This window comes from Salmo salar, unplaced genomic scaffold (assembly GCF_965601325.2).
Source record: "Salmo salar unplaced genomic scaffold, fSalSal1 ptg000293l, whole genome shotgun sequence".
Classification (NCBI taxonomy): Eukaryota; Metazoa; Chordata; class Actinopteri; order Salmoniformes; family Salmonidae; genus Salmo; species Salmo salar.
In genome coordinates this window covers 1870001-1882500 of record NW_027675346.1, presented here as the reverse complement: position 1 = coordinate 1882500, position 12500 = coordinate 1870001, and the positions used below count along the sequence as shown (strand labels likewise).

The 12500-nt window shown below is 39.9% G+C and overlaps 15 non-coding genes and 4 pseudogenes across 15 annotated transcripts; all 19 read right to left on the bottom strand.

Annotated features, from left to right (window-relative positions):
* Positions 1-469: 469 nt before the first annotated feature.
* Positions 470-588, bottom strand: LOC123738225 (uncharacterized; annotated as a pseudogene).
* A 139-nt stretch (positions 589-727) lies between these two features.
* LOC123738248 (5S ribosomal RNA) lies at positions 728-846 on the bottom strand. The gene has a single exon (XR_006767465.2). It is a non-coding gene; the product is annotated as a 5S ribosomal RNA (ribosomal RNA).
* Positions 847-1255: 409 nt separating this feature from the next.
* Positions 1256-1374, bottom strand: LOC123738120 (uncharacterized; annotated as a pseudogene).
* Positions 1375-1513: 139 nt separating this feature from the next.
* LOC145870429 (5S ribosomal RNA) lies at positions 1514-1632 on the bottom strand. Its single transcript, XR_014386425.1, has one exon. It is a non-coding gene; the product is annotated as a 5S ribosomal RNA (ribosomal RNA).
* Positions 1633-1771: 139 nt separating this feature from the next.
* Positions 1772-1889, bottom strand: LOC123738033 (uncharacterized; annotated as a pseudogene).
* Positions 1890-2298: 409 nt separating this feature from the next.
* On the bottom strand, positions 2299-2417 carry LOC145870172 (5S ribosomal RNA). The gene has a single exon (XR_014386168.1). It is a non-coding gene; the product is annotated as a 5S ribosomal RNA (ribosomal RNA).
* Positions 2418-2556: 139 nt separating this feature from the next.
* Positions 2557-2675, bottom strand: LOC145870674 (uncharacterized; annotated as a pseudogene).
* A 139-nt stretch (positions 2676-2814) lies between these two features.
* LOC145869572 (5S ribosomal RNA) lies at positions 2815-2933 on the bottom strand. The gene has a single exon (XR_014385568.1). It is a non-coding gene; the product is annotated as a 5S ribosomal RNA (ribosomal RNA).
* A 6045-nt stretch (positions 2934-8978) lies between these two features.
* On the bottom strand, positions 8979-9097 carry LOC123738021 (5S ribosomal RNA). Its single transcript, XR_006767315.1, has one exon. It is a non-coding gene; the product is annotated as a 5S ribosomal RNA (ribosomal RNA).
* Positions 9098-9236: 139 nt separating this feature from the next.
* LOC123736022 (5S ribosomal RNA) lies at positions 9237-9355 on the bottom strand. Its single transcript, XR_014390961.1, has one exon. It is a non-coding gene; the product is annotated as a 5S ribosomal RNA (ribosomal RNA).
* A 139-nt stretch (positions 9356-9494) lies between these two features.
* LOC123736063 (5S ribosomal RNA) lies at positions 9495-9613 on the bottom strand. Its single transcript, XR_006765904.2, has one exon. It is a non-coding gene; the product is annotated as a 5S ribosomal RNA (ribosomal RNA).
* A 409-nt stretch (positions 9614-10022) lies between these two features.
* LOC123736062 (5S ribosomal RNA) lies at positions 10023-10141 on the bottom strand. Its single transcript, XR_006765903.2, has one exon. It is a non-coding gene; the product is annotated as a 5S ribosomal RNA (ribosomal RNA).
* Positions 10142-10280: 139 nt separating this feature from the next.
* Positions 10281-10399, bottom strand: LOC123735988 (5S ribosomal RNA). Its single transcript, XR_006765871.2, has one exon. It is a non-coding gene; the product is annotated as a 5S ribosomal RNA (ribosomal RNA).
* Positions 10400-10808: 409 nt separating this feature from the next.
* On the bottom strand, positions 10809-10927 carry LOC145867531 (5S ribosomal RNA). The gene has a single exon (XR_014383524.1). It is a non-coding gene; the product is annotated as a 5S ribosomal RNA (ribosomal RNA).
* Positions 10928-11066: 139 nt separating this feature from the next.
* On the bottom strand, positions 11067-11185 carry LOC145870115 (5S ribosomal RNA). The gene has a single exon (XR_014386111.1). It is a non-coding gene; the product is annotated as a 5S ribosomal RNA (ribosomal RNA).
* Positions 11186-11324: 139 nt separating this feature from the next.
* LOC145873155 (5S ribosomal RNA) lies at positions 11325-11443 on the bottom strand. The gene has a single exon (XR_014388788.1). It is a non-coding gene; the product is annotated as a 5S ribosomal RNA (ribosomal RNA).
* A 409-nt stretch (positions 11444-11852) lies between these two features.
* On the bottom strand, positions 11853-11971 carry LOC145867529 (5S ribosomal RNA). Its single transcript, XR_014383522.1, has one exon. It is a non-coding gene; the product is annotated as a 5S ribosomal RNA (ribosomal RNA).
* Positions 11972-12110: 139 nt separating this feature from the next.
* Positions 12111-12229, bottom strand: LOC145870114 (5S ribosomal RNA). The gene has a single exon (XR_014386110.1). It is a non-coding gene; the product is annotated as a 5S ribosomal RNA (ribosomal RNA).
* Positions 12230-12368: 139 nt separating this feature from the next.
* LOC145875592 (5S ribosomal RNA) lies at positions 12369-12487 on the bottom strand. The gene has a single exon (XR_014391236.1). It is a non-coding gene; the product is annotated as a 5S ribosomal RNA (ribosomal RNA).
* Positions 12488-12500: the final 13 nt, after the last annotated feature.

The window sequence follows — 12500 nt, the reverse complement described above, 5'->3', positions numbered from 1 at the left end:
TCAATGGGATAGGTTAGAACTCAATACAACACATCAGGTATCCACTTCCTGTCAGAAAATGTCTCAGGGTTTTGCCTGCCAAATGAGTTCTGTTATACTCACAGACACCATTCAAACAGTTTTAGAAACTTTAGAGTGTTTTCTATCCATATATAATAAGTATATGCATGCCCTATCTTCTGAGTTTGATTAGTAGGCCGTTGAAAATGGGAACGATTTTTTTTCAAAATGCGCTGTGGCGCCCCCTATCCTAGGGTATCCTCAAGAGGATAAAGCACACACAAGCTGCATTCAGCAACAATATTCTTGTTTGTCTTATAAATACAAGGCAGATGCTAATTGAAAACACAAGGAAATTTGATCCTATTAAAAAGGCAGGAAGCTGCATTTAGTCAATTCATCATTAAATGCTTACTACAAGGCAGTGTTGCTGATGAAATAGTGCAAGAGCACACCCTCGTGGACAAAAAGTGTACAGCACCTGGTATTCCCAGGCGGTCTCCCATCCAAGTACTAACCAGTACCGACCCTGCTTAGCTTCCGAGATCAGACGAGATCGGGCGTACCCAGGCTGACATGGCCGTAAGGGAGAAACAATCTCTTGCTACAACATATATAGTCAAAGTGAGTCTGATAAAACAGACATTTAGTCAATTCATCATTAAATGCTTACTACAAGGCAGTGTTGCTGATGAAATAGTGCAAGAGCACACCCTCGTGGACAAAATGCTTACAGCACCTGGTATTCCCAGGGGGTCTCCCGTCCAAGTACTAACCAGGCCCGACCCTGCTTAGCTTCCGAGATCAGACGAGATCGGGCGTACCCAGGCTGGTATGGCCGTAAGCGAGAAAAAATCTCTTGCTACAACATATATAGTCAAAGTGAGTGTGATAAACAGACATTGCATTTTCACCAATTAGATAAGCAGCTTGAACTTTGTGTCACTGAAAAAGTAGAAGAAATTACAAACACTGTTCCCATCACTTTTTAGCACAGGTAGTTAGATAAAATACAAACTTTATTTCCTTTCATCATTTGAACAGGGCAAAGGAGCACAAAGCACACACAAGCTGCATTCAGCAACAATATTCTTGTTTGTCTTATAAATATAAGGCAGATGCTAATTGAAAACACAAGGAAATTTGATCCTATTAAAAAGGCAGGAACCTGCATTTAGTCAATTCATCATTAAATGCTTACTACAAGGCAGTGTTGCTGATGAAATAGTGCAAGAGCACACCCTCGTGGACAAAATGCTTACAGCACCTGGTATTCCCAGGCGGTGTCCCATCCAAGTTCTAACCAGGCCCGACCCTGCTTAGCTTCCGAGATCAGACGAGACCGGGCGTACCCAGGCTGATATGGCAGTAAACGAGAAATAATCTCTTGCTACAACATAATTAGTCAAAGTGAGTCTGATAAAACAGACATTTAGTCAATTCATCATTAAATGCTTACTACAAGGCAGTGTTGCTGATGAAATAGTGCAAGAGCACACCCTCGTGGACAAAATGCTTACAGCACCTGGTATTCCCAGGCGGTCTCCCATCGAAGTACTAACCAGGCCCGACCCTGCTTAGCTTCCGAGATCAGACGAGATCGGGCGTACCCAGGCTGATATGGCCTTAAACGAGAAACAATCTCTTGCTACAACATATATAGTCAAAGTGAGTCTGATAAAACAGAAATTTAGTCAATTCATCATTAAATGCTTACTACAAGGCAGTGTTGCTGATGAAATAGTGCAAGAGCACACCCTCGTGGACAAAATGCTTACAGCACCTGGTATTCCGAGGCAGTCTCCCATCCAAGTACTAACCAGGCCGACCCTGCTTAGCTTCCGAGATCAGACGAGATCGGGCGTACCCAGGATGGTATGGCCGTAAGCGAGAAACAATCTCTTGCTACAACATATATAGTCAAAGTGAGTGTGATAAACAGACATTGCATTTTCACCAATTAGATAAGCAGCTTGAACTTTGTGTCACTGAAAAAGTAGAAGAAATTACAAACACTGTTCCCATCACTTTTTAGCACAGGTAGTTGGATAAAATACAAACTTTATTTCCTTTCATCATTTGAACAGGGCAAAGGAGCACAAAGCACACACAAGCTGCATTCAGCAACAATATTCTTGTTTGTCTTATAAATACAAGGCAGATGCTAATTGAAAACACAAGGAAATTTGATCCTATTAAAAAGGCAGGAAGCTGCATTTAGTCAATTCATCATTAAATGCTTACTACAAGGCAGTGTTGCTGATGAAATAGAGCAAGAGCACACCCTCGTGGACAAAATGCTTACAGCACCTGGTATTCCCAGGCGGTCTCCCATCCAAGTACTAAGCAGGCACGACCCTGCTTAGCTTCCGAGATCAGACGAGATCGGGCGTACCCAGGCTGGTATGGCCGTAAGCGAGAAACAATCTCTTGCTACAACATATATAGTCAAAGTGAGTCTGATAAAACAGACATTTAGTCTATTCATCATTAAATGCTTACTACAAGGCAGTGTTGCTGATGAAATAGTGCAAGAGCACACCCTCGTGGACAAAATGCTTAGAGCACCTGGTATTCCCAGGCAGTCTCCCATCAAAGTACTAACCAGGCCCGACCCTGCTTAGCTTCCGAGATCAGACGAGATCGGGCGTACCCAGGCTGATATGGCCGTAAGCGAGAAACAATCTCTTGCTACAACATATATAGTCAAAGTGAGTCTGATAAAACAGAAATTTAGTCAATTCATCATTAAATGCTTACTACAAGGCAGTGTTGCTGATGAAATAGTGCAAGAGCACACCCTCGTGGACAAAATGCTTACAGCACCTGGTATTCCCAGGCAGTCTCCCATCGAAGTACTAACCAGGCCCGACCCTGCTTAGCTTCCGAGATCAGACGAGATCGGGCGTACCCAGGCTGATATGGCCGTAAGCGAGAAACAATCTCTTGCTACAACATATATAGTCAAAGTGAGTCTGATAAAACAGAAATTTAGTCAATTCATCATTAAATGCTTACTACAAGGCAGTGTTGCTGATGAAATAGTGCAAGAGCACACCCTCGTGGACAAAATGCTTACAGCACCTGGTATTCCCAGGCGGTCACCCATCCAAGTACTAACCAGGCCCGACCCTGCTTAGCTTCCGAGATCAGACGAGATCGGGCGTACCTTTTTTTTTTTTTTATCTTTTATTATGAAAAAACACATAATATTTACAATATTCAAACAATAATAATAAAAAGGATGAACAATTCATCCTTTTACAAAATCAAAAAAGAAAAGAAAATAAAACCAATTAAAAAACACAATCATCCACTAAAACCAATTAATAATTAAAAGCAAGTTTTCCATTTTGATCAATTTCGATAAAAGTGCTCCCCCACACAAACAGTTTTTCAAAATTACATCCTCCATATTTATATATTAGTTCAATATCTTTCTCTAAAATACTTTTAAATAAAACCTCCACACTCACAATTTTCCCTTCATAATGTCCTAAATTCCTTCTTTGTCTTACAGCGTATCTAGCATGGCTAAGAACAAAATTCATCAAATTAATATTAAAAACTTTGCTTTTTCCATTTATACCAAATAGAAACAACCTCCTCCACTCAACCCCATTTACAATATCTTCTCCCCAATGTTGTTCTAAAAGCCCCTTTATAAACTCATGAAACCCTTGTAATCTACTACATTCAATAAAAAAGTGCATAAAATTTTCCACCTCCGTACCACAAATATCACATTCTCTTTTAATGTCTCTATTTATTTCATGTAAAACCACGTTCGTAAAAATCCTATTATGTTTCAATTTAAAATCATTATCTTCACATTCTATAGAATTATATTTGACATTGACATTCTTCCATATTGATTTTACATCTATATTTACAAATACCCTAGACCACACTTTTTCTGAAGCAGGAGCTTTTATCTCTCTTAAAATACATTTTTCATAAATCTTTTTAACTTTCAAACCTGATAAAACATGTTTCTCCCCATTACTTTCATAATATAAAACCGGTAAACCCTTAGCTCTCTCAACCACCTCTGTATTTATTAAAAGCACCCATTCTTCAGGAATACACCCTAAAATTCTCTTATACATATTTTCTATTGTAGTTTTACTTATTTCATCTTCTACTTCACAAACATTATCATAGATCGCTTGTACAGTAAGAAACCCTGGAATGACCTCGTATAAAATATCCCCAATCTGTCTCATCCCAGCCCTCATAAAATATTTACAAAACAACATCTTATTATTATATTGTATCTTGGGATTTAAGAAAATTGGCTGATTTAAAATATTGTCTAAAATGGTACACTCATAATAAATATTTGGTAAAAACTCCCCCCAAGCTTCAAACACTTCTCTATAAAACAATGGTATATTACTTAACATTTCTTTTTTCATGCACATCAATAAACCATTGTCCCCCATCCTCCCAACCTCCTGCAAATACTCCTTAAAAAATCTTTTCCATCCATAATCTAGTTCACCATATAAATATTTCCGTACCATTTTAACTCTAATTGCTTTTTTCCTTACATTTAAATCCACCAACTTCAAACCCCCCTCCTCATATCCTGCAATCAATGTTTTAAAAGAAATTTTCGCTCCTTTCCCATCCCATAAAAAATCAACTAAAATCGTATTCATTTCAGATAAAACCCATTCTGGTACATCTAAAACGTTCATGACATGAATAAAAATTGACATCAGCAAGGAATTTACAACAATTACTTTCCCTTTTAATTTCAAAGCCCTCCCCCTCCACATATTTACTACCTTCCTAACTTTATTTATAACCCCACTCCATGTCAGATCCCTAGCTTCTTGTTCCTTCACCCCTAAAAACACACCTAACACCTTAAAATAATCATTTACCACCTTAAAAGGAAAAGTCCCCTCATTATTCTTCCCAACATACATTATTACTGACTTTTCCATATTCACTTTAGCTCCTGAGGCTTTCTCATATACTTTAAAACACTCCATCACCCTTTTAACACTTCCCTCATCTCTGACTGTAATTGTGGTATCGTCTGCATATTGATGAATTAAACTAAAACCTCCTTGCGGAGTCTCTACACAATTTATAAAATGATCTTTTTTAAGGTATGCCGCTAAGGGTTCTACCGATAAAACAAACAATAAAGCTGATAAAGGGCACCCCTGTCTCACTGACCTCTCAAGAATAAAAGAATCTGTTAAAACCCCATTACATTTAACCCTACTTTTAGCCTTTCTATATAATAATTTTATCCATCTTATTATACCATTTCCAAACCCATACTTTTCCAGTACCCTAAACATAAAATCATGTTCCACCCTGTCAAAAGCTTTATTAAAATCTATACTTAAAACAATCCCCCCCATCTTGTCACTATTCATTTTATTTATCACATCTCTAAGTGTAGTTATGGTATCTGCTATATCTCTTCCAGGCACACTATAATTTTGTGTAGGTGCTATAATATCATTTAAAACCATCTTCATCCTATTTGCCAGTATCTTAGCTAAAATCTTATAATCTGAGTTTAATAAACTAATTGGCCTATAATTTTCTAGTTTCAGTTTGCTCCCCTTATTTTTATATAAAATCGATATCAGCCCTGTCACCATGGAATCTGAAACAGTATCATTGTCTTCCATATATTGATATACTTCTAATAAAATAGGTGCTAAAATACTTTCATACATTTTATAAAACTCTGCAATTAGTCCATCTACTCCAGGACTTTTATTTATTTGTAAACCCTTAATTGCATCTTTCACTTCATCCATTGTTATCTTCCTATCACACATTTGCTTATCTTCAACACCAATTTGCACATCCACACTATTTAAAATCTCTTTTACACACCCCTCCTCCACCTCCCCTTTCTTAAATAAATCCTTATAAAAATTCTGTACAGTTTCTAATATTTCAACATAATCATTTACCACTTCACCCTTTACATTTTCAATCTCACTAATATATGATTTCGTCTGTTTAGTTTTTTCTAAACCAAGAAAAAACGAGGTACATTTCTCCCCTTCTAAAACATATTTTGCCCTACTTCTAATAATTGCACCCTTACACTTCTCTATTTCACATTTGCTCAATTTTGCTTTTAAATCTAAAAACCTTTCAATAGTATAATCAGGATCACTATCACATTTCTTCATTTCTTCATTCAATTTTGTTCTTAAATAATTTTCTGCTCTTATCATCCTACTCCTCTTCTTCCTTGCATATCTAATACTAAAAACTTTTATTTTTTCCTTAACATTTTCCCACCACTTGCACTTATCATTCCCTTTTTGCTTATCCTCCATTTCATCTTCTATCAAAGATTTAAGTTGTTTCCCGTATTCCTCATCACCTAGATACCCTGCATTCATACACCATATTCCCCCCCCTCTCCTTTCCTTATCTAACCCCACCGAAAATGTTAACCCAGCATGATCACTAAAAGTTGTAAAAATATATTTAATATCCTTCATAAAATTCCTTAACCCTTCATTTACTAAAACCAAATCTATCCGTGTCTGTTTCAATTCCCCTAAAACCACCTGCCTTCTAGAAAATTCTCTCTTATTCGGATTCTCCTCCCTCCATATATCAATTAAATTGTTTTCAACCATCATTTTCCTTAAAACCCCCCTAGATACATCACTTCTAAAAATAGCTCCCCTTGTCATATCTAGTCTATCCATTTTTACATTAAAATCCCCAACTAAAATACAGTTTCCCTTGCACCATTTCGCTAATTCTAAAAATAAATTCCTTCTCTCTATTTCATTATTCGGCGCATAAATATTTATAATCCTAAAAACCCTACTCATATACTCAAAGTCTAAAATTAAAATCCGCCCATTATTATCATTATATATCTTCTTCACATTTTCTACTACATCCTTCCTTATTAAAATTGCAACCCCACATGAATTCCCCCTACCATTGTTTACATAAATAAAATCCCTCCATATTTTCTGTACTTCTAAAACACACATATTATCCCAGTGCGTCTCTTGAATACATAAAATATCAGAATTCTTTATGTGTACTATTCTATTAAATGTTCCTATTGTTCTCAACCCATTCGCATTTATCGACATTATTGTGACCATACTAATAAATAATAAAATTATAAAATATAATTTCATTATCCTCTACCTTTTATCCAGTTTCTTTCCTCTTCCACCCTTTCTCTCCCCCCCCTCCGCTGCTTTCCTCTTCCTGTATCCTCCTCTCATTCTTTCAAACTTTTCCCCATCATCCGAGTCCGATATCTCCTCCAAGTCCATTTCATCCAGCCAACTTTTCTTCTTTACACCCTCGTCCGTTGTGCTCCCCGTGTTCATCGCCGATTCTGGAATGTTCGTTGTGCTCCCCGTGTTCTCCGCCGTTTCTGGAATGTTCATCTCCGTCTCATGTGTAGTCGTCGTTGTGCTCCCCGTGTTCATCGCCGTTTCTGGAATGTTCGTTGTGCTCCCCGCGTTCATCTCCGTCTCATATATTGTCGTCGTTGTGCTCCCCATGTTCATACCCGTCTCTGTTATTGTCATTAAACTTAAAACCCTCTCCATTTCTTCACCCCCCGAGTTACTTGTTTGTGCTGTGCTTTCCCCTAAAACCTGTGAGTCCCCCGAGTTTCCCCCCAGTCCACTCCCCCCCTCCTCCTGAAAACTCCATCTTCTTATTTCTGAATCCATGCTGCTCCCAATTTCGTTAATCTTCTGGTCTTCCTTCTTCTCCCTTCTTCCTTCCTCCGTCTCTCCACCTTCCACCACATCATCTCCTCCATCTTCTTCTCCTTCTTCCGACAATACAACTGCTTCCTCGAATAGTACTTGACTCCCCTCTTCAGTCATAACTTCTCCACAGTTGCATTCCGCCAATCTCTTTCTGCATCTACCACAAACATTCCTTTCCTTCTCTCCGACACACTCTCTCGCATAATGGCCTTGATTGCCGCACTTGAAACACTTGAATTCAGGGCAATCTTTAACTATGTGCCCAGGTTGTATGCACAATCGACAAACTCTGACCTGCTTGTCATGGATCACCCTGAAGTATTCAGCTCCTTCCAGCGTCTCAATTTTTGTGGAATATGGCAATGATGTGACTTTTTCCGTAAATTTAACTTGTTCCGTCAACCACCTCCGTTCCAGGCCAAACTCTCCTCCTTATCTCCGATACGGCCGTTACTCCCCAGCTTCTCAACTTGTCCAGTATCACTTTATCTTCTATATATACCGGTAGATTCATAAAAGACACCACCAATTCATTAATATTCACATCTCTCGCCAGTATCTTGTTGTCCTTTATCCGTATACCGTCCATTAGCCGTTCTTTACCTTTTCCGTTTCTCATCGTAATTTCATATTTCTTATCTCCTTTCATTCGGCATCCCACCACCTCTCCACACGTCTCCTTAATTGCTCGTAGTAATTCCATCGTCGTCACCTTTTCTTCTCCCACCAACTCAATTGCCACCGTGTATTCTTTTCCATATTTCATTCCTCCTTTTTCGTTTTCCTTCCGTTGCGCATTTTCGTTGTCTTTGTCCGTTCCGTTTGTCGTTGCCATGTTGTCCGTCATTGTGAATCAAAAATGAAAGCGAAAAAACCTCCCCCAGGCAGCAAAACTGCAGGGGGGGAAAACTAAACAAAACTAAAAACTATCCAAATGAAAAAACAATAACTTATATTGCAAAATCCAAAAAAGAAACGAAAATAGCTCTCGAGCAAACACTCTCAAGCAAACACTCACAGCTCAATTACTCGCACCTGTCGTCACTTCTCCAATCAAGGATTAGCGCCCCCAGGCTGGTATGGCCGTAAGCGAGAAACAATCTCTTGCTACAACATATATAGTCAAAGTGAGTCTGATAAAACAGACATTAAGTCAATTCATCATTAAATGCTTAATACAAGGCAGTGTTGGTGATGAAATAGTGCAAGAGCACACCCTCGTGGACAAAATGCTTACAGCACCTGGTATTCCCAGGCGGTCTCCCATCCAAGTACTAACCAGGCCCGACCCTGCTTAGCTTTCGAGATCAGACGAGATCGGGCGTACCCAGGCTGGTATGGCCGTAAGCAAGAAACAATCTCTTGCTACAACATATATAGTCAAAGTGAGTCTGATAAAACAGACATTAAGTCAATTCATCATTAAATGCTTAATACAAGGCAGTGTTGCTGATGAAATAGTGCAAGAGCACACCCTCGTGGACAAAATGCTTACAGCACCTGGTATTCCCAGGGGGTCTCCCATCCAAGTACTAACCAGGCCCGACCCTGCTTCGCTTCCGAGATCAGACGAGATCGGGCGTACCCAGGCTGGTATGGCCGTAAGCAAGAAACGATCTCTTGCTACAACATATATAGTCAAAGTGAGTCTGATAAAACAGACATTAAGTCAATTCATCATTAAATGCTTAATACAAGGCAGTGTTGCTGATGAAATAGTGCAAGAGCACACCCTCGTGGACAAAATGCTTACAGCCCCTGGTATTCCCAGGCGGTCTCCCATCCAAGTACTAACCAGGCCCGACCCTGCTTAGCTTCCGAGATCAGACGAGATCGGGCGTACCCAGGCTGGTATGGCCGTAAGCGAGAAACAATCTCTTGCTACAACATATATAGTTAAAATGAGTCTGATAAACAGACATTGCATTTTCACCAATTAGATAAGCAGCTTGAACTTTGTGTCACTGAAAAAGTAGAAGAAATTACAAACACTGTTCCCATCACTTTTTAGCACAGGTAGTTGGATAAAATAGCAACTTTATTTCCTTTCATCATTTGAACAGGGCAAAGGAGCACAAAGCACACACAAGCTGCATTCAGCAACAATATTCTTGTTTGTCTTATAAATACAAGGCAGATGCTAATTGAAAACACAAGGAAATTTGATCCTATTAAAAAGGCAGGAAGCTGCATTTAGTCAATTCATCATTAAATGCTTACTACAAGGCAGTGTTGCTGATGAAATAGAGCAAGAGCACACCCTCGTGGACAAAATGCTTACAGCACCTGGTATTCCCAGGCGGTCTCCCATCCAAGTACTAACCAGGCCCGACCCTGCTTAGCTTCCGAGATCAGACGAGATTGGGCGTACCCAGGCTGGTATGGCCGTAAGCGAGAAACAATCTCTTGCTACAACATATATAGTCAAAGTGAGTCTGATAAAACAGACATTTAGTCAATTCATCATTAAATGCTTACTACAAGGCAGTGTTGCTGATGAAATAGTGCAAGAGCACACCCTCGTGGACAAAATGCTTACAGCACCTGGTATTCCCAGGCGGTCTCCCATCCAAGTACTAACCAGGCCCGACCCTGCTTAGCTTCCGAGATCAGACGAGATCGGGCGTACCCAGGCTGGTATGGCCTTATGCGAGAAACAATCTCTTGCTACAACATATATAGTTAAAATGAGTCTGATAAACAGACATTGCATTTTCACCAATTAGATAAGCAGCTTGAACTTTGTGTCACTGAAAAAGTAGAAGAAATTACAAACACTGTTCCCATCACTTTTTAGCACAGGTAGTTGGATAAAATACCAAGTTTATTTCCTTTCATCATTTGAACAGGGCAAAGGAGCACAAAGCACACACAAGCTGCATTCAGCAACAATATTCTTGTTTGTCTTATAAATACAAGGCAGATGCTAATTGAAAACACAAGGAAATTTGATCCTATTAAAAAGGCAGGAAGCTGCATTTAGTCAATTCATCATTAAATGCTTAATACAAGGTAGTGTTGCTGATGAAATAGTGCAAGAGCACACCCTCGTGGACAAAATGCTTACAGCACCTGGTATTCCCAGGCGGTCTCCCATCCAAGTACTAACCAGGCCCGACCCTGCTTAGCTTTCGAGATCAGACGAGATCGGGCGTACCCAGGCTGGTATGGCCGTAAGCAAGAAACAATCTCTTGCTACAACATATATAGTCAAAGTGAGTCTGATAAAACAGACATTAAGTCAATTCATCATTAAATGCTTAATACAAGGCAGTGTTGCTGATGAAATAGTGCAAGAGCACACCCTCGTGGACAAAATGCTTACAGCACCTGGTATTCCCAGGGGGTCTCCCATCCAAGTACTAACCAGGCCCGACCCTGCTTCGCTTCCGAGATCAGACGAGATCGGGCGTACCGAGGCTGATATGGCCGTAAGCGAGAAACAATCTCTTGCTACAACATATATAGTCAAAGTGAGTCTGATAAAACAGACATTTAGTCAATTCATCATTAAATGCTTAATACAAGGCAGTGTTGCTGATGAAATAGTGCAAGAGCACACCCTCGTGGACAAAATGCTTACAGCACCTGGTATTCCCAGGCGGTCTCCCATCCAAGTACTAACCAGGCCCGACCCTGCTTAGCTTCCGAGATCAGACGAGATCGGGCGTACCCAGGCTGGTATGGCCGTAAGCGAGAAACAATCTATTGCTACAACATATATAGTCAAAATGAGTCTGATAAACAGACATTGCATTTTCACCAATTAGATAAGCAGCTTGAACTTTGTGTCACTGAAAAAGTAGAAGAAATTACAAACACTGTTCCCATCACTTTTTAGCACAGGTAGTTGGATAAAATACCAACTTTATTTCCTTTCATCATTTGAACAGGGCAAAGGAGCACAAAGCACACACAAGCTGCATTCAGCAACAATATTCTTGTTTGTCTTATAAATACAAGGCAGATGCTAATTGAAAACACAAGGAAATTTGATCCTATTAAAAAGGCAGGAAGCTGCATTTAGTCAATTCATCATTAAATGCTTAATACAAGGCAGTGTTGCTGATGAAATAGTGCAAGAGCACACCCTCGTGGACAAAATGCTTACAGCACCTGGTATTCCCAGGCGGTCTCCCATCCAAGTACTAACCAGGCCCGACCCTGCTTAGCTTTCGAGATCAGACGAGATCGGGCGTACCCAGGCTGGTATGGCCGTAAGCAAGAATCAATCTCTTGCTACAACATATATAGTCAAAGTGAGTCTGATAAAACAGACATTAAGTCAATTCATCATTAAATGCTTAATACAAGGCAGTGTTGCTGATGAAATAGTGCAAGAGCACACCCTCGTGGACAAAATGCTTACAGCACCTGGTATTCCCAGGGGGTCTCCCATCCAAGTACTAACCAGGCCCGACCCTGCTTCGCTTCCGAGATCAGACGAGATCGGGCGTACCGAGGCTGATATGGCCGTAAGCGAGAAACAATCTCTTGCTACAACATATATAGTCAAAGTGAGTCTGATAAAACAGACATTTAGTCAATTCATCATTAAATGCTTAATACAAGGCAGTGTTGCTGATGAAATAGTGCAAGAGCACACCCTCGTGGACAAAATGCTTACAGCACCTGGTATTCCCAGGCGGTCTCCCATCCAAGTACTAACCAGGCCCGACCCTGCTTAGCTTCCGAGATCAGACGAGATCGGGCGTACCCAGGCTGGTATGGCCGTAAGTGAGAAACAATCTC